Raw genomic sequence first — 20769 nt, 5'->3', positions numbered from 1 at the left:
ATGGCAATAACGCACCTGCAAAACAGAGTACCAAGAATATGACACGTGTTCTGTCTGAGCCGCTGCTGGGGCGCAAGTGTTAGTAGCGGAAGATGCAGGGTCATTTACAGGTAGGCAGGGTGGTACCCTCACACTGTAGGACAGGGGTTGTAGATCGTCGGGCTTTTGGACCACTAAGGTCAGGTGCACGTGTCGGCGTCAGCAGTTGTAGCGATCAAGAGCGCAGTTCCTGATCTGAATCGGCTGTAAAACAGGGAACCAGGAATAAGACACGTGTCGCGTCTGTGCCGCTGCTGCTGCCCATGTGGCCGTCGTGTTGAAGGCATTCGGAAATCTCAAATCTGTACTGTTTCACGATTAAAAACGTTTTTTTTACGCGAGAAGCTGCTCCGGGGATATAATACAATTCAAAACACAAGTACAAAAAAAAACTATTCAGACGTTTGCGAACAAGGGCGTTTCCCGCATAAACTGTATTTCAAGGGCCAGTGCAACCGTCCATGCATCTAAGAATGCAAGGGCTGATGTCGCTGCGGCTAAGTACTTCCTTATGTTCTTGCATCAACTGGGGCTAATATTGATGTATTGATGTATGCTTCCTAATCCTCAGCCACCTAGTTATTTATTTATGAGAAGCTGTGAGACAGCCACTCGTAGTCACATTTCCAACAAAAAAATAACGTCGGTCAAGCTAAAATACTCGAAGTTCCTGGCTGTCTGTCTTGAACAAAAGGCATCACGTACGCGACGGTAATAAACCCGTATGTTCCCCACTCCATCCAGTGGCCCGTAGCAAACCAGTAACTTGCTTCTGGTTAACTACCCTGTCATTCCTCTCTATCTCTCTCTCTCTCTCTCTCTCTCTCTCTCTCTCTCTCTCTCTCGCTCGGTCTTTCCATCTCGTTTTGATTGCCTTGATTTCATTTTGGTCCCGTCCACAAGTAGACAGCCCTACCAGGCTGACCTCTTCTACTTACGCTAAAGTATATCCTCCACTCCAACAAATGGCACCATGAAAAATGTTGCAAAGGAAGCTCACGTAATCGGTAAAGAGAGTGCTGCGTTCAGGACCATTATTGAGGGGGAGTCACGGAAACTTGCGAATACTTGCAGCAATACAGCGAAAGATATAGACCCTAACCTTAGCACAGATAAATCTAGAATATTTGAGAAAAGATAGAGAAAATACGAGTAACGGTGTCGTATCAATCTAACAGCAGGTCATACCCATAGTCACGCAACATAACTACCTAGTTATATTGCGTGACCTATTCAAACATTCAAACATCCATCAAGGTAATCTGAACATGAAGTGGGAACTGTAAAGGAGTAATGGTACCAGCGTTAACGTTCGAAAATACCATTTCGTACGTAAAATCACAGTACCTGTCGGTGTTGGTATTGCCTGTCCAGGGTAAAACCACATATGATGCAGTGTAGGGCGACATTGGTTGAGCCACTTTCGAAGACAGTGAAGCGTAGAGCAAAATTTTGTTTGAAGATATAGTCAGGAACATGAATAAAAATAAGTGGGCGGCTACAGTGAACAAATATCTGTACCTCAAAAGCGTTGCCACAGAGTAGAGGAAGAGGCCCAGAAAGTTGGCAAACAAATACAGGGTAATTGAAAGTCTAATTATACTACAGGTATAGTTATATATAAGTGCAAGAAACAGAAAGAATAAAGTGCACGCAAAGTATCTAAACAAGAAGGACCATGGAAATGTGTAATACGAAAAGAATAAAATCGAGACGGGAAGTCTGTACGATAACAGGAGGGCAGTGCCTTGCTATTTTACGCCTGAGCTGGCTGTATGAGGACAAAAACACATTGGAACAAATATTTGCAACAGGATGCTGCGTGCGTCTGCTGCAGCAAAAGTCCGGAAACGACTCAGCACATCGTAACGGCATACCAAGACGTTCGCCCTCAACGTCCCTTGGGAAATGTCGCCGTTCCAGAATCGTTGGGATTCAAAGCGGATGGAAGCATAGAGTGGAGCGCAGTCAAAATAATCGAGATACGTTAAGAGTATTGGACGAAAAAAAACAGAGAAAAGGTCGGTAGAACCATAGTCATTGCAGGCATGGGCAACTATACAGTATTGAGATAAAGGTTTATTGAAGAGGGAAAGATAGTTGGCCGGCTAGTTGGTTCACCATACTAAGGTGGCAGCGTAGGGAATGTGAGGACACAAGAAAAGTGAAAAACACGTTTTTCACATTTGTGAAGTCTTTCCTGCGCTTCTCACGCAGAGTGAGAGAGAAAAGGTCAAGAAGAGATAGGCAATATGCTAGCCATCAATAGATGTATATATATATATATACCTTAATAGCTGAAACAGGCTAACTGACCATGTGTTGACACGTCGTTTCGAAATCGATACCTTAAGAAATCATCTTCACAATAATAAGGAGAGCGTTGAAATGTTTTGCTTGTTAGCCAGCGTGTTGTCATTCACTTGCATAGCGGCCTGAATAGCGCCAAAGAAGGCACAAAAGAAAGACTTCCACAGCTGCCTATAAGGACTCGCAAATAGCTGCCTGTGGATACACACGCGCCAGAAGAAGGGAAAATAAATTCGGAAGAGCTAATTTCAGCTCCCAGCTTTGCTTCATTTCACCAACTAAGCATGCGGTCCTATACTTGGGAGAAACGATATGGAGAGGGGCGAAGCATGTTCAAGCTCATTTCGTGGTTGAACTAGTATAATTTGAGATATTACAAAGAAAAAAACTGTGGGTACGGAGATTCGAAATATTTTCCACACACTAATGACTATAACTTCGAAATAAGGGAACACGCAATCGATACATTGGTCGAGAAATTCAAGAATTAGTTGATTAAGCCTTTACGTGCTGCTCCTATAACGGTAAGCAGCGATATGAATAAGTTTCGCACAGATCATAAAGGTAACAGAGCGAAATTAACGACGGATGGAGTGAAATAAACACGTGTCCTGTGCTTCTTTCACCCCTTCCTCCGTTCGTTTTCGCGCTGTTACCATTACGAATTCTTACGAACTTCAGCACCTTTTACTTTAATTCGCACAACTCCAGCCTCCATAAACAGATATGTGCCAATGTACATGCTACTGAAAGCTACGTAAAGCAATAAAAAAAATATGCGGTATGCTGTATTGGAGACGCAGCCGCAGCGGGTGTACGTGAAAAGTCTTGTGCGGGATGCGGAGCGTGTGCGGGCTCTAGGGTACAAAAATTACGCATCCACAAGCGCAAGGGACATTTATTTATGCATTACAAAGCTTATATGCTTAAATTATGATGCAGCTAGCGAGGGTCCTACACTGTAATCTTTCATTCGTGTTCGCTCTCTATTCGTTGTGGGCCAGCCGTGGTAAAAGGCGGTGGGGGGCAAATTGGCATCCGCATGCCTTGCAGTCCGAGTCTCTTCACTTTATACCCGGGCACTTCGTGCCGAACGCGTGTACGGCATAAGAGAGCAACCGGGAAATTTCTGGAAGAAATTGCGTACATGCAATCCCCAAGTTTTGATATGCGAAGGTTTGCGTTTGGTGAATTACACATACTTTAGCAGAGTCAGCTGTCACAAACGCTACTACCCACGTTTGGATCGATAAACGTACTGCGGAGTTATTATCCGTCTCTCAATGCAGAGTGAGAGGCTAAATTTAGCTCTAGTTGCGCCATGCGTAGCGCGACTACGGTGCCATGTGTGCAAGCAAGCGACCCATGTGTGATCAAACAATGGCTTTTTTTTCCTCTGCACATCGATACTAAAGTAAGCCACGCAGGTTTTACGCTTTCAAATATATAAGTGGTAACAGGTTTCTGTTCAATGCTGTTTTTGCAAGCGACCTCTCAGGTGAGGGAACTGAAACATGTTTCACGTCAAAAATTCGCGAAACAAAAAACAAAAAAAAAATAAATGCTCCATTGCCCGCTTTCGAAGACGAAAATCTCAGAACAAGAGCGAAGTCAAAAGATACGACAACCATCAGGAAAATAACCCGCCGCTGCGGCGCAGTACGGCGTTGCACTGCTTAGCTAGAGGTGATGAGTTTAAACGCAGCAGCGGTACCCGCTTTTTGACGCGGCCGAGATTAAAGAACGTTCGTGTACATTGTGCTGGGTGCACGTGAAAGAACCCGAGGTGGTCAAAGTTATTTCGGAGTACCCCCACCTGCGGCCCTCTACAGGGTTCTTCATAATCAGATCATGGTTCGGGCACCTAAAGCTGCAAAATTTTATTTAATTTTTTGCATCAGGAAGGCTAAACGATCGACTCCAGCAAAGCAACCGACAATGCTATAAACGAGCTCATTGACACGACATACTGGGTTTCAATGCAGCGCTATAAAGAGAAGGCCACACGAAGACCGACCACACACGACACTTGTAAAAGCCGCTTGTATGTTTAATACGCACGCGACGACCTCAGAACGATCGCCGACAGATTGGGTTTGTTACGCGCGGAGCACGGCACGCGAGAACGTTTTTGCATTTCCACTTCGCCACGAAGCTGCGGTTCTGACGCGAATTGAAACTTCCGCCTCGTGAACAGCAGCAGAGGGCTACATAGCCACCGTGGTGGGTTCAATTACCTTTTCTGCGCGGCAGCGGACGCAGAAGATACAGGAGTAATCCCAGAGAAGCTCTTCAATTGGTTACCGACTAGACCGAGCCGGCACTTCTTTTCTAGCGCTTTCTACTATAAAAAAAAAAGCGGCGGTCTCTTGCAAGACTCTGAAGAGTGAGAAAGGGAGAAAACTGATCGCTATTATATATATATATATATATATATATATATATATATATATATATATATATATATATATATATATATATATATATATACAATTTTCCACCTTCCCTGTCGCCCACATCCTGCGTGTTCTACTCGGATCGGTGGCATCTTTCCCGACTCTTCCAGTAATTTTCTCCACCGTTCGCCGAAGTTACTCGTCTATTCAAACACTTGGAGCTCAAGTAAACTACAATGACATGGTGGAAAGTGGAATCCTCTCGAAGTAGGACCAATCGCACGTGCCTCGCTACGTTTCACGTTAGGTTCGATATAAATCTGCCCATGCCAGATCCGAGCGTGCGTGCTGGAAGTGGCAAGCTGCACGCTTGCATCACGTTGTGGGCATATAAACTTGAAGGCACGCGTGCTGGAGCAGGTTGATTTTGGCTTTGAGAGCACGTGCGTACAAACTTCTTGTGTTTCTCAATTAGAATGCCAGGAAAATCGCAAAATCAAAGTCGCAATGAAAATTCCTTAAATCAAAATGGTTGCTCTGAGAGCGACCTACAAGGAGCGTGCTATGCGCACGATGAAGCGCCCGCTTCTTGCGCCGTATCTTGGTCGCACTTCCCTTCGTCACGAGCGTACGAACTCAAGCCTCTGTGAGCTGACGTGTAGACTTAGCCAGACGCCTATCCAGTACTCTGTGCATGGTCGAGCCTTTATGCCACAGTGACACGCTCGCTTACGAGGACTATTCAAATCCGCGAACTCGTGCGAAGGAGCCATTTAAGAAAGCGCCCTATCATGACCATTGAAAGCGAGTGTTTGGCAGCGATATTTTTCGGTCGTTGACGTGTGGTGGTAATTCCGCGTTCCCAGTCGTAGTTAGCATACGCCTAGAAAGTCGCAAAATTAAATAAGCGGCAGAATGTTTAACGTAACTAAAGCTAAACAAGCACAGACAGGCAAGCCCTGTACAGGCGGGGCTTGTAAGCAGCAGAGATCCGAACGCGAACAAGTGCAGCCTCGTTCACACGGTTTTTCTCGAGCTATCAACGTGGCCCGTTCGCCCACTTCCCGCACCATATGCGCCACATGCCGGTGGCTCCCCTGGGGCGCCTTGGCCTACCAAAAATAATCATGATTACTCTCAGCCTATGTCTCGCATATATAATGAGGAAACGGCGTCTGAGGCAAGGACCAATAAAAAAAGAAACGATGGGAAAAACGCGATAAGGTCGGGTGTCACACACTTCTACAATGGCCTAACAGGCGCTGAGAGAAAAGGGTGACACTCAAAAAAATTCAGGAGAATAAGACGCGATGGAACATCCTCGAGCAAACTCGGCAAGCGATCGCTAGGTCGAACACTGCTAGGGTGAATACGCACGCAAGAAATACCGGGTGACGCGAGGTCAGTGCCCGCCTGGAACAATAGGCGATGGGGGACAATTCTATATGTTTGTTTCAGATGTGTATAACACCAAGCACAGATGATGGCACTAGCCGTGCTTACAACCACGAACGAAACCGGAAACTGAGAGCACGTTCCGTCTCCCCGCCCCCAACCGCTATGACGAAAAGGAGAATTGCCAGGTCACACTGCGGATCGCGTTTACACCGCGAGCCCAGCGTGGGAGTCTTTGTCGAAACTGCACTGATGAAGGCGCGCGTTACCGTGCTCGTCGAAAGGGCATGCCGAGACTCTTTCGGCGCTCATGAGAAGACGTTCGGAAGACTCGCGTTGGCCTTATCGCATCCTTATTGTGCGCCTGAGATCTCGAGTACCCTTCCGCCCCCCCCCTCCCCCCCGAGAAAAGTTGTGTACCATCCCACGTACATCTCTGCCAGCTAGGCTGTCTTGGCTCCGCCATTCTCTTTATCCCAAACGCTCTGCGACCTCTGCGAGGGGTTAATGCTCACAGAGTGGCTCTAAGACCCTTGTTACCCGATGTATAGCTTGTTACGGTAACGAGCGCCTTAGGAGACATCACGCTTTGCTGGAAAGGGGAAGAGAAAATTATGATGACGTAAGGGGGAGTGTGCCTAAACTGAGAATTACGAGTCCTGTTTTTGTTCCGTCTGAGGACGTACATGACAACCACAATTGCGTTTTTGTAGATAGTGAACTCAAATTAGGTGGATACTAAAGAAATAACGAAAATGGAGGGTAGGGTTCAGGATACAGAAGAAAGCTCAACCACGACAGTTCTAAAACTTGGTATTCTTTTAAAGTAAATAAAGTCGCAACGAGGGTTAGTCGCAGTACACAGTAAGTAGCACGATACTAGGCGTCCGTATAAGGCCTTACATACATACATGTACAATATACATACATGACTTGAAACAAATAACGGTGTGAGAATTGCGTGGGGTGAGAAATATTACACGCATCACGATCATGAACTTGCTCAGATTCATTGAACTACGAGATACACTCCCAACGACCTCAAGGTTGCCATTTCCCGCGTAAGCTGGCTGCAAGCTGTGCTTAAGAAATTCTAGTGTCTTAGCACAATCATCCGCCAACCAGAGCTGTGTTTTCTTTCCCTTGACACTGATGGTGTCAACCTTATGGAGCAAGGTCTGTGCTCCCGGTATTATCTAGCCTGCTGAACTTCATTTTAAATTTCTGTTTATTCGTGCATGTTTGCAACATGTCAGCGAGGCACTCCAAAGAGGCGAGCGCCCTATGCGTCCTGACAAAGGTCAATGTTTCTTGCAGTGCATTAGACTGTTGGCGGTTAGGCGACAAAGCAATATATAAAAGAGCCGCTGCTAATGTATAATAAGTGGGATATTATTTCAAATAAATAATAAACCAGTGAATATATCTATAGCACAAATACAATTACATGACTTGCAGAAACCACGATAAGAGATTTGACTTCGGAGGAGTAAGATAAACTCATAATCTCTTTGACGAAATTATGCTGCGCAAAATACTACTAATGCCGTTTGTAGAATAAATAATTTTGTCATAATATCCTAGTCTGGCAACTGGACAAATAAGTAAATTAAATTAACTAAATATAGCGCGACCATTTCTGCAAAAATAAAAGAAGGATGCACGTTCTTATCCACAGTGGTCGCAAAAATTAAGCTGTTCCCTTTTGTTAATTACTTCTATTGCTTCTTCTCCTTAGACCCACACTTTCACTCTCATATATATATATATATATATATATATATATATATATATATATATATATATATATATATATAAAATTCTCTATAAAATTGCATCGTGTCAACAGTAAGGAAATATTATCATGAAGTGGCGACGTTCGTTTATGTAAAATTCGCGTTATTCATTAAAACTAGCACAGTTTAGTATGCCTGCATTGATCAAAAGTAATGTTTTCTTATACTTCTGGTACGTTTTTGCGCATCTAGCGCAATGTGGCATCACTAAGGTAGAAAGTGGCGCTCTTCTTTGGCGGCTTCCCTGCACAACAAGGCATCAAACTTTGTTCAGCCTGCTATTGTCCGGATGCTCAATTCTCCTGCGACGTCGCAGGCTCTGAACGTACCGCGCACCTTTTACGTAACGTCGAGCGGCAGTCCACGTTCGCCCTTCGCGGACAGATCACCGTGTGCGGGGGAAAAAACATCTGAAGCAAAAAAAAAAAAGAAGAAGGCTCGTCGCTACATTTGAGCACCAACCTCTCCGTCGCCACTTCTCGGAGGTGCAAGCTGAGAAGTTAGAAATGCAAAACAAACAGCTTGCAAGAGGAAAGCATCGCAGAGACAAGAACGAGTCGCGCGCATAACGTGTCTAACGTCGGCCGCTGAAACAAGGAGGAAGAAGAAGAGGAGGTCGGAGTGGCCTTGCCCCCTTCTCTCACCTTCCTCGCCGCCGATCTCTTCCTCCTCTCTCACGGCGGTAGTTCTCCGTTACACCGACCTCTCTCGCTCTACCCCGCACGTTCCGAAGCCGCCGCCGCCGTCGTCTTCGCCTATCGCGGCGCGCAGCGCGCCATTCAAAGCCAGGCCTTCGGGCATCGCCGACGCGTCTTCTTTAAACGCGTCCCTCCGACGCTTCTCCTACCCTTACCCGCCCAAAACCAGAACCAGCAGAGAGGCGTTGCTCGAAGCATCGGGCAGAAGTGCAGCAGACGCTCGCGCATATTGCTGCCTCCTCTTCCGTTCCTCGTAAGCGTATCCACCTCCGTTCCGCATACCACGCAGCGTACTGCGCCCGAAGACGGCATCGGATCGCCTTATTCGATTCGACCCCAACCCGTGACCCGGAAAAGCCAGACTCGAAAGAAGACATCGAGACGCATTTTTTTCTGGACGTACACTTAGGCTGCCTTGGATAGCGCGGGAAATATCAGCGGCTACGTTGACTCAGCATCACCGGACGACGCTGCCTTAACATTTGCATAAGTGCACTGTGGCGCCATAAGGGCTCGTGGCGAGAGTGAGGTGTGTGCTGCAGCCCCCCATCACCCCCCACCTGGCTACTACGTCGACGTTCTCCTTCAAACTCCTACCGGCCTGATATGGACATTTGCCACGAGTGCTAAATAAGATCCACAAACAGGCATCCCTTAACAGGTGAGAAAGAGACGACGTCTTGTATGCGACTATGCTTCTAGCTAGCTTCATTTGTACCTTTCCGTATCTATGTAGTGTTGATGAGTTCTCCAATGTAATGCCGAAAATTACACTGCAATGCACCTGAGAGCAGCAGTTCGCAGAAACGAGTTGCATCTAGTTGCATCTAAACTGGAATCACAAACAATTAGCACATTTGATTCTGTAATTAGGCCAGTAGACATCGAGAGCAATTACACGAAGCCCGTAATATTGCATAGGAGGGACCAGCGCACACATGTTAAACATGGCATTAAAATAATGAGCCGATAGACAAGGTATTGATTAATTTACAGATGTCATTCTTCGGTTTTTCGCGTCAAAACCGGGATCTGATTACGAGGCATGCCGTGGCGGGGGTGAGGGGGGGGGGGTTGAGGATTAGTTTTGTCTACCTGGGGTTCAATAACGTGCACGCGATGCGCGCTACGCGAGTGCTTTTGCATTTCGTCCCCATCGAAATGCGGCCACCGCTGCCGGGATCGAACCCGCGACCTCAAGCTCTGCAGCCCGACGCCCTAGTGCTTGGGCTTGCGCGCCTGGTCATGGTGTCAGTCGCATGACCATATCCTCAATTGCTTTTGGTGCTCTACTTTACCTGATTCCACCAACCGGGGTTGGTTATGTGTTTAATAGTCATTTGAATCACGGCTGCAGTGGCCGCAATGCAATGGAAAGCAGAACACTCAAGCACCCTTGTAGCGAACGTTGTTTGCATGCTTAATTGCGGTCTGAATGAAGCCCCAGCATTTTATAACGGAAAGCGTTTGTAGATGGCTGATACTCATCATCGAATTTTTTTTCCGCGTCCTGCTGAGGAGGAAGCTCGCGTGTAAAGAACAGCATTGCGATGCGAAGCCTTTACTGGTTGTGAGTGAGGTCGTCCGTTAGCCGAGTAACGAAAGAAAGAAAATAGACACAAAACCATGACCTTGAAGAAAAAGAACATCGAACAAGAAAGATACCAACAAAGAACTTGTCTCAAGAAGCGGTGCTGAAAAGAAACATTGTATTTCCGGATGTCAACGTTACCCTTGTTCACCGTTCTTTGGTGGAGTAACGCTGTGCTAACATTACCAGGCCTTAAGATAACAAAATTCAGTGTCTCTTTGTACACATCTTTCTGAAGAGGATTAGCACTGGCTTTTGTGAGGTGTAGCAGAAATGGGTCACGTATGATGACAGATAAGGTGACGCCACGGCGTCATAGCTTCGCTTTATCTGCCCTCCTACGTGCTTTCCTTACGTTAACCTTACCACATCAGGCGCCACTTTGCATAAATGGTGCAAAGTACCCTTGACACGGTGTTCACCGCCGTGCGGCGCCCAACAGTGCGTGGGTGGTGAAGCCCCTTCGCTTTCACGCTTGGCTGTGATGTCCGTGCCTAGAATGCTTTCTCCTGCGTCAACTCTGTGCACTTCGGGCCGGATAAGTGCATTTATGTGTCGCAATTACGGCAGAAATGTCAACCTAATGCAGTACAGGGGCCGAATGCACAAAGGGATACCATTTTCATTGGCTGCTTACCTTCGCTAATAATATGTCCAGCATCAGCATTCGCTAGAACTTTCTCTTGCTACCGGCCTACCTTTATTGGCTTCGACCTTGAGTATTAAGCACGTGCTCACAGGTTAGAGAAGGTGCTAGTAGCAGCAGGCTCGAACGCCAGGGTCTGAGTTCCACCTGTCCAATCTGCTACACGTTCATGCGAAGCGAAGTAATTTATTTCCTTTTACTCTAAATAGGCATTTGCATATCACCTGTGAACCAGCTTGAAAACGTGTCATGACTCTATATCTTGAAATGTTTAAGTTTTTATCTACGGATTCACCCATCTCTTATTATACGTCTCGCGAAAGGGTCAACAGTCGCCACAACAGGAGCGTGGCTTCTTGATAGCCGATGGCAAACAGAGATAGAATGTAAAATTAAAATAACCTTTAGAAAATGTCGCCTTTGCTTGGTCAGCCTTCATCGACCACGAACCTGAATATGAAATTCTTCGGAACACTGCAATCAAGTAACTTGATACACCATTCGCGCATTGGCCCATTGTACAAGTGCCCATATGCAAAAAAAAAGAGAAAATGTCTTACGCAAGGATTGTTCGAGCAAATTGCAAAGAATTCCCACGTTGGATGCATAAATAGCAAAGGTGACTCGCAATCGTAAAGAGCACTTGTGTAAAACACTTATGGGAATTGCACTTAAGAAGTGCACTGCAAGCACTACAGGCAGCTAAAATGCAAGGAGCACAACAAACGATTTAGGCAAGTCATGGTTCTGGATCCACAATTTCGGTAGTTGTTCTCCATTTTCTTTCCCCTTATCTTCAATGTGGTGATAAGCGACGAATTGCTGAGTCTCTAGAATCCGGCACTTTCTGTTGCATACAGGTTCTAAATTACATTTACGTCGTTCTTATTAACTGGTTGTTTTTAGTGAACACAGAGCTGTACTTGATGTGCATACACTGCGTTGTAATTTTCCACTGTGATTAGTGAACTCAAACCCGGCGACATGGATAACTGCAGGCAACGGGTTTACTGATAAGATGCACGGTGGTGTGCTTGAGCGGTTCACAGAGCACACTCTGCCGTACTGAACTTTCGATGCGAAGCAACACCTCGTTTGTTGTCTGCAGCTGCCTTTCTGAAACCCGGTTCTAAGTAGTTTAACTGGGTGCCATACTCCGTCTCGAAACGCCCTCTTTAAATATGAACATTTAAGACAGAGAATCACGGGAAGGTGGACACATGAAGTGGTCAACAGTGCAAGAAGGAGGTTTGGCGTTTGAGCGAAAGCTTCCCAACACAGGAACTTGCATTACCCTTGACGAAGTCAAGTCCCCTTGCCAAAACGTTAGCTGCAGTAACATGCTGACCATGTGATCATGCGCCTTGATTCATATGACCGTGCCTTGTGTGAGCAAGTAGTCGTTCCAGTTCTGGGATACTTGCCTCCACTTCAGTGACGCGTCCAAACTCAGGTTGCGACACGCTACAGCTGTCGATACATGTGCATGCCCGTTGCGTCCTGGAGATCAAAACGTTTTGTTTCAAGAAAGAGATAGTATTTTGGCTCGCGTTGCGCCTTCTAGCGATACCAATCATGACATGACGCTGACAAACTTGAAAGCAAATTCAGAGGGCTGCACCCTTGCGTCTACACCCTTGGAGCCTCCGGCTGGCTGACATGCATTTTTCCAAGTATCCAAGCGACATTTCTTTTGTCACATTGATTTCGCCACCTGCCATCATGCGGCAGCGTGGCGTGCGCCACAGCCAACAGCGCGTGTCGTGTGCGTGTTGGGACACTATTTTCTCAGCTCATTTCTTTCTTGACTCCGCACGAAGCTTGGTTCACGGGCGTTAAATGACGCCGCGTTTTGGCCGCATTTGGTTTTCCTCGTGTCACTTGCAACGCAGACCTGCACTTAGTTCGCACTTAAGTGTACACACGACAATGAGACTAACTGTGCCATTCTATTCTCTGGAGGAGTTTATATTACTTCTGTTGCTTAAAAAGAGGAAAGAGGCTCGTGTAGGTGGAAAGCACGTTGTGTTTTTACGACGACAGATCATATGTGCGCCTTCCATTTTAATGGTTCATTTCATTTTATTTGTTTCATCCTCAAAGTGCAGGACACGTTACAATGGTGGTTTTGGTAAAATAAACAAGCGAAAGAAAATCTAGGTGACTTACAAAAAGAAATAAAACAAGATAATCTTGCAATGATAGCTTAAATAAGATGCTAAATGCAGAAACACGCAGAAAAACGAAACTGCATATCTAGAAAGATTGCGTATTATTGTGCTCGCTGGTTATAAAATCGCACCTTTCATCTTTGAAACGCTTGCAGTTTCTGATATTTGCTAAGAGTCCACAAGGTCAGTTGTAACATTTGGGAATTCGGGAAAAAGGAAAAAGAAAAGCAACGTTTAAGCACGTAGACCTAACATTGGGCCTCACTAGACAGTTTGACACCACGTCTTCCCGAAATTTTCCTCGTGTGCCCCCTTCTCTCTAATCCCATCCGGACTCAGCAAAAGTTTTACCTCTCTCTCTGTCTCTCTCGAATGACTGTCATGCTGTCATAGATCCACTGGGGAGAGAACATACCTCTGTGAACCGAAGTATAGTTATGCAAACCCTCTGAGGAGGAAGAAAACATATTAGGCAACTTAACTATCTGCCGCTGCACAACATGATCCAACTGTTGCGCACTGCTTTTGAGAAGTAATGGATTGGATTATTTTGGATTTGAGAAGTAATGGATTGGATTAAGTTTTGGATTAATTTACGACATTTCAGGTCCATGAACGTGAGCCTTAATCTATGTAGACGAGTGTTTTGCATTTCACTTCCATCGAAATGCAACCACTGGAGCTGGGAAGCAAATCGAGACTTCAGACTCAGTAGCGCAGCGCTGTATCACTTAAGCTACCAAGGTAGGCTTCTCATAGTATGTACGGCTGATCTGCTTGTTTTCGTTTTGGCAAAACAAGTGTCACAAGTATTGGGGACGTAGGGCATGCCAGGCGATGATGATGCGCTGATGTTCTAGAGTAAGAAGGGACTAAGAATGAGGTGCGAAATATCAGTGGTTCCCATCAATATATGGGGCTGATAAGGGAAGTTGTATGAAATATCGTGAAGTGTCTTACCTTCTATTTCTTCTATTTACCTAGTTCAACACACCTAGCACAGTGCATGATCTGGTCACATATCACTTTCGACACATTCGACTGCTTCTGTTGCCAACCTTTTTCAATACTTCATTATGGGCGACGCCTTCAATTTTCTGTGGAGACTTCATAACTTCTGACTTTTTGTGCTTTTTTCCCTTTTGTTCTGCTTGTCTGTTAGGACACCTACACAGTGGCAGACAGCTGTCTTGCATGAGTGGCCAAACATTTTCGTTTACACAGTGAAACGTGGCCAGTTACACATACCCGAGACATATACCCACGGCATACACCCCTGCATATACCCAGGGAATATATCAGTGACCTAACTTGGATACTTGGCAACAAATCCGAAGTCAGTTAGCGCAAAAGTGGGTAGAAGAGGCCAAGACAGCTTCGCTCTAGAATTGTGTCAAATTTGAAGAATACAGTCCTAAAACTGTCTTAGGGAAGAAAAGGGGATGATATTTGACTGATAGGCCTAAAACAACATGATGTATCATCTGCAATGACAAATAACTAGAGGCTAGTGGTTGGCGTACACTATACTACAAAGCGAAAAAAAAGACAAAATGCAAGAGAGCGGTTAATGGATGATTTTCTTGAGGAAACGGGTCACATTATGTTTGTTAAATAATGTGACTATGAGCACTTCTCGACGCTTTCGCCAGAACCCAGCCTTTCGTTTCGGGCCAACCCTTGACATTCGCGGCCAAATTCACAAAACTTTTCGTCCGTAAGTACCGTTTTTTCATTAGCTGATCGCCTTCGCTAATAATATGTCTTACTTAACTATTGCCTTGCACGAACGTCTTTAACGTAAGAACGTTTCGTGAATACGGGCCCTGGGGCCAAAGTCACAAAGCTTTTCTTTCCTAAGTGCTGTTTCTCATTGGCCGATCGTCTTCGCTAATAATATGTAAGACACTACTATTGGCTCGCATGAATGCTTCTAGCGTAAGAACGTTTTGTGAATACGGGCCTTGGTGTGTATTTAGCGCACACGCGGAGCTTGCAGAATCAACTGGCACTTTCCTAACTGCATAGCTTTAGCGCTAAATGCTTATCCGTATTGCTGCGTATTTCAGGTGAAAGGCGTTTGCGAGCCAAGGCATGTTATACGATGACTTGCCGATGACAAGACCGTCATCAGCAACTCGCAGTATAACATGTCAACAGAGCGAAAGCTATGGAGGAAAAGAATTGCAGGAGATCCTACGCGCCGAAATAATTCGACCTTCGGTATCACCTTTTGCCTTTCCCATAACAATTACACTGAAGGAAGATGGAACTTTCTGACTATGCACAGTCTACAGTGTCCTCAGTCGTGAGATAGAACTTATACCATTTTCAATGCCGAAGTTAGACACAATTATAGATGAGGCAGGTGGTTTTCAAAATTTTTCACATATTGGCTTGTGCAAAGTTTCTGGGAGATCCCGCTAACCGAAGAAACAAGATGTGCGCTGCTTTTATCGCGCCCTTCGATCTGTACGAGTAAAAGTACCAATGCCTGTCTTCTTGTGTGTTTCCTGTGTGCGTCTGTTTTTAGATGTTTTTTCTTAGTACTGTATGAGTATAACCCGCTTCTTTTCGGCTGGAAGAACTGGCCAGCATTGTTCCGCAATATCATGAACGAAGTCCTGAAGCCTCTCCTAGATGTCTTCTCTAACGTGTACACATACTCAAAAGCAGAGGCTGTGCATCAAGAACACCTGTCTAAGGTATTAAATGCGTTGAGCTTGGCACACCTCAGGGTTAATCTTAAGAAAAGTGCGTTCTTTCAAAAAAGAACTTGTGTTTCTTGGAAGAGTGATTGATGATACTACAAAAAGTACGAAATAAGAGTCTATCGAGGGGATCTCGCACCTGGTAGAACCATATGATGTCCACTCATCGCGTGTGTGTTTTGAGATTAGCAGGACATTTCAGACCTTTCATAAAAGACTGCCGTCCTAACTGGAAGGCTCACGCGCCTAACGCAGAAGGAAATTCCATTTGAGTGGAATGACGAATGTGAGAGAGTCTACCGCAATATAGTGCACAGAATCTCTGCTTACCCTATTCTACGCGCACCAGATATTACTTTACCCTTTGAACTCAATGTCGACACTTCACACTATGCGACAGGTGCAGTCTTGTATAAGAAATCTACAGAAGCATCCGGTCATGGAAAGCGACCCGTAGTAGGTCACTGCAGCTACACCCTCAAGCCCTCTGACGTTGACTACATTACTACTGAAAAGTAATTCCGTACGTACCTCGCAGGTACGAAGTTCACTTTGTTCACCGATTACCAGGCCCTCACGCATCTTTTGAATATGACTCAACCTAAAGGATGTATCGCCAGATGGACGAAACTACATGCAGAAGTTTGACTTCACCATCTCCCAGCGACTTGGACCCCTTTTGACTGATGCGCATGCTTTGTCTAGACTCATGATCAATGCAACAAAGAACAACCGGAAGGAACCAATGAGGAAAAATTGGGAGAAGGCACTGAACAATTGATTATTATTGAAGGTCGGCATCAAATGCCGCCAACGCTGGTTTCCACGGTGCTCTAAGCTTATGCCTATATACAACAAATAACAATCCGAAGAAGTCAATGAACGACCCGCCGCGGTTGCTCAGTGGCTATGGTGTTGGGCTACTGAGCATGAGGTCGCGGGATCATATTCCGGCCACGGCGGCCGCATTTCGATGGGGGCGAAATGCGAAAACACCCGTGTACTAAGATTTAGGTGCACGTTAAAAAACCCCAGATGGTCTAAATTTCCGGAGTTCAGCACTCCGGCGTGCCCCATAATCAGAAAGTGGTTTTGGCACGTAGAACACCATAATTTTTTTTCAGAGAACTAAAATTGTTGGAAGGTCGCTAATTTTTATTGAAGTCAGTATGAAGTGCCGCCGACGCCTGTTTTCAGGGTGCTTTATGCTTATGCTTGTATCCAAATGGTAACCACCTTTCTGAACTTGAGGACATGCCTTCAAACGCTTCGGGTACCATAAATTTTGTGACCGGCTTCTCCGCATTTAGAGAGCTTATAAAGGATGTCACCAGTGGATTCTGTTGCTCAATCTGTTCTTGCTGTATCTGAAGAGCCTTCTCCAAAACCAGGTTTACGATTTTTGCCAAGTTGAGTTCATGAGATAGTTCCACTGGTTCATCTTGAGCTTGGTATCTCTAAAAAATTATCTCTGCATAGGTCGCCTCAAGGAAAAATGTCACCCGCAGGTTGGAGTCAGTTGTCGGCTGCGCCAAAATAATGTAGCGTTCCTAAGTAAAACGACGCAATAGACTTAAATCTTCGCTGTGGAACTGGCGTCTATCTCGTCTACATGGTTTCCAACTTCATCCTCCTTTTCTGACTTCCCCAGATTCCGGCGCGTCTTGATCCTCTATCCGAAGACTCATACCCCTTCAAGTACTGTTGCGCATTGCAGGTGAGACGCGTTTGTGAGCCAATGTGGAGCAGTCTGTCGAACATGGATACATTATATGGTGGAATAGCCTTTCAAACACAACAATGCGGTTATTTTTTTCGAAGCGATGTGCTCCACATATAACATGCATGTGCCTGTGCTGTTTCCATTGGTAAAACATGTCACGTAACAAAGGTAATTTCTATAGCTTATAAAGAGTATGTCACTGTTTCGACCCTCCACAACCAGCGTAAAATTCAGTCGGCAGGTTTTCCTGGAAATTGTACCTGTGCACTAGGAGGCATTCAAGGCGAAAATTATGCTTTCCATGAATTATTGATATTGAAGTGGTCGGCCAGAGGTCACTATTTGCAACTTTCGACTGACATGGCGTCACGAACACGACACTATTCAAAAGGTGATACCTCTCATGCCAAGCTGTCCTCTATGAAGTTCGCTTGACATGACCCTGAAAAGTTAAGCCCCTCGGTAATAATGTTTCGCTCGTTTGGGGTGAAATCTCAATCTTTAATGCCTGCTTCGCATGTGGCGCTGCCGTAGATATTAAATGAAAATTGTCACACGGCCTAAATGTTTCACCTACAGCTAAGCCCTAGACATACCACCGAGGCACAGAACCAGTTAATGGCCTGGGCATTACTGCGATTCTGTGAATCCGAGCCCGGATTTACAAAAAGCTCTTACGCTTTCATTGTTCATCACAAAAATTTCAAGGAATGTTGATGCCAGAATTACAATATTAGCGAAGGCGGCCAGCGAATAACAAAAAAGCACTTACCAAAAAAATTATATGAACTGGGACCTCTAAGAGTATGAATTTGTGCATTGATGCAATGTTTACTGAGCAACCCCGGCGAAGCGGAGGGATGCTTGGTGCCATGAAACTTGTTTTGCCTTTTTGCATCTGTTTTCGGTTCTTGAGATTTGCTGTTTTTGTTAACAAAATGAGTGACGCTAAAACACCGAATTGTCTCCCAATGTAGCCTAATTGTTAGTCGGAGTGGCTAGATATCTGTCAAGTGTTTTACACCGCTGATGCACCAGCCGTCCTTTACTACTCTTCACTAGGCATTCATTCTCCGTTCAGCTACGGTATTTAGAGCGTAAGGCCTTGCGAAAAGTAACTAGATTCTTGTTCACCTGTATATATATACACTGCGACGTAACAACTTATTTGTACCCTGTGGCATGAAGGTTACACTCAGGTATGAGGTGCCTCAGAAAGGCTGGCCAACGTTTCGATAGGAGGACTTATTTTCGTCGAAGGCGGCCTCGTCATCCTCGGCATGTTAGTTTTAAAGGGTCAGTAGAGTGACGTCACATGCGGTTGTTGTCGGTGGCGGCGGGTTGTAAAGGGAAGAGACTTCAGTGAGAATGAGCGCTGTCGCCTGATGTCTGTAAGCGTGATTACCAAGACGAGGGTACAAGAGCAGGAGAGTAGGAAGGTGGGTAGAAAATAAAAGAAAGAAAAGGAGAAAGAAAAGACACCAAGGGGGAATAAATGAACAAGAAAAGAAAAAGAAGGGCATAGGAGAGTGTTAAGGGAAGTGAGAGGTCAGGGAGCATTCAGTGGTGTCGTTGGTGGCATGTTTTTGTGGCTTTAGGAGAGCCGGTCAGGCGGTCAGTGCTCGAGTAACAAAACAGACCCAAAAAGACATCAAAGACCCCCTTTTTCCATTTTTTACCAATCATCCACGATAGGTGCTCGCCACTGTGTAGGTGTCCTAACAGACAAGCAGAACAAAAGAAAAAAAAAGCACAATATGTCAGAAGTTATGAAGTCTCCACAGATGATTGAAGGCGTCGCCCATAATGAAGTTTTGAAAAAGGTTGGCAACATTAGCAGTCGAATGTGTCGAAAGTGATATGTGACCAGATCATGCACTGTGCTGGATGTGTTGAACTAGGTAGATAGAATTCAAAAAAGAGAGGTTAAGACACTTCAATAAACATTTCATACAACTTCCCTTGTCAACCCCATGTATTCATGGGATCCACTGATATTTTGCACCTCATTCTTAGTCCCTTTCTAGAACATCTCCGCATCATCGTCGCCTGGCGTGCCCTACGTTCCTAATACTTGTGAAACTAGTTTTCCAAAGCGAAAACAAGCAGATCAGCCGTACATACTATGAAAAGACTACCTTGGTAGCTTAGGTGATACGGCGCTGCCTTAGTGAGTCTGAAGACTCGAGTTGCTTCCCGGCTGCGGTGGCTGCGTTTCGGTGGAAGTGAAGTGCAAAACATTCGTCTGCATAGATTAAGGCTCATGCTCACGGATCTGAAATGTCGTAAATTAATCCGGAGTTCCGCACTACGGCATGTCTCATACTGGTTTGGGCACGTAATACTTCATAACTTATTTATTCTTTATTACTTCTCAAAAGCAGTGCACAAGAGTTGGAGCATGTTGTGCAGCGGCAGATAGTTAACTTGCCTAATTTGTTTTCTTCCTGCTCAGAGGTTTTCCATGACTAAAATTCGGTTCACAGAGATATGCTCTCTCCACAGTGGATCTATAACAGCATGACAGTGATTCGAGAGAGACAGGGAGAGAGGTAAAACTTTTACTGAGTCCGGATGAGATTAGGGAGAACAGGGCACTCGAGCAAAATTTCGGGAAGACGTGGTGTCAAACTGTCTAGTGAGGCCCAATATTATATCTACGTGCTTAAACGTAGCTTTTGATTTTCCTTTTTCCCGAATTCCCAAAGGTTACAACTGCCCTTGTGGACTCTTAGCTAATATCAGAAACTGTAAGCGTTTCAAGAATGAAATGTGTGATTTTATAACCAGCGAGCACAATAATACGCAGTCTTTCTAGACATGCAGTTTCGTTGTTTCGTTTTTTGCGTGTTTCTGCATTTAGCATCTTATTTAATCCATCATTGAAAGATTATCTTGTTTTATTTTTTTCGTAAGTCACCTAGATTTCCTTTCGCTTGTTTATTTCACCACAGCCACCACTGTAACGTGTCCTGCACTTTGAGGATGGAATAAATGAAATGAAATGAACCATTAAAATGGAAGGCACACATATGATCTGCCGTCGTAAAAACACAACGTGCTTTCCGCCTACACGAGCCTCTTTCCTCCTTTTCAGTAACAGAAGTATTATAAACAACGCCAGAGAATCCAATGGCACAGTTAGTCTCATTGTCGTGTGTACACTTAAGTGCGAACTAAGTGCAGGTCTGCGTGGAATAAATGAACAAGAAAAGAGAAAGAAGGTCATAGGAGTGTGTTCAGGGAAGTGAGAGGTCAGGGAGCATTCAGGGGTGTCGTTGGCGGCATGTTTT

At 45.2% G+C, this 20769-nt stretch overlaps 1 protein-coding gene across 5 annotated transcripts in view; it reads left to right on the top strand.

The window, feature by feature from the left end:
• Window positions 1-8665: 8665 nt before the first annotated feature.
• Window positions 8666-20769, top strand: part of LOC142584798 (uncharacterized) — an 84015-nt gene continuing 71911 nt past the window's right edge. For 3 of the 5 annotated variants that reach the window (XM_075695070.1, XM_075695069.1, XM_075695067.1), the window contains exon 1: window positions 8666-9295. The gene's annotated coding sequence lies outside the window, so the exon portion shown is untranslated. Of the gene's footprint in view, window positions 9296-17404; window positions 17471-20769 lie in introns of all 5 variants that reach the window. The other 2 variants (XM_075695068.1, XM_075695071.1) reach the window with 2 other exon arrangements.

Source organism: Dermacentor variabilis, chromosome 6, assembly GCF_050947875.1.
Source record: "Dermacentor variabilis isolate Ectoservices chromosome 6, ASM5094787v1, whole genome shotgun sequence".
In the NCBI taxonomy this organism is placed as follows: Eukaryota; Metazoa; Arthropoda; class Arachnida; order Ixodida; family Ixodidae; genus Dermacentor; species Dermacentor variabilis.
This window is presented reverse-complemented; position numbering and strand designations above follow the sequence as displayed.